This window comes from Penaeus monodon, chromosome 15, assembly GCF_015228065.2.
Source record: "Penaeus monodon isolate SGIC_2016 chromosome 15, NSTDA_Pmon_1, whole genome shotgun sequence".
NCBI lineage: Eukaryota > Metazoa > Arthropoda > Malacostraca > Decapoda > Penaeidae > Penaeus > Penaeus monodon.
Genome location: NC_051400.1, coordinates 6,462,782 through 6,463,044, shown reverse-complemented (window position 1 = coordinate 6,463,044; position 263 = coordinate 6,462,782).

The following is a 263-nucleotide window of genomic DNA, read 5'->3' as shown; positions in this document are numbered from 1 at the left end:
CCCCAGTTATTACTGTAACTGTTTTTTAATTCCCTCAGAACCACCTAGCCTTGTGAGCGACTTACCAGGACGTCAGTGTAATTAGTTAAATGCCCGACATCAAAGGAAGGATTAATGGTATTAAATCGAAGGTGTGTTCTGACTATTTTTTTTATTATTATTGTTTCATAATGGTTGGGAGAAAAAAGGTAGTTTATATCGATTTTTTTATGAAGCAGAAGAGGAAAATAATTATGATAGGCGATTCTGTTTTTTTTTTTTTT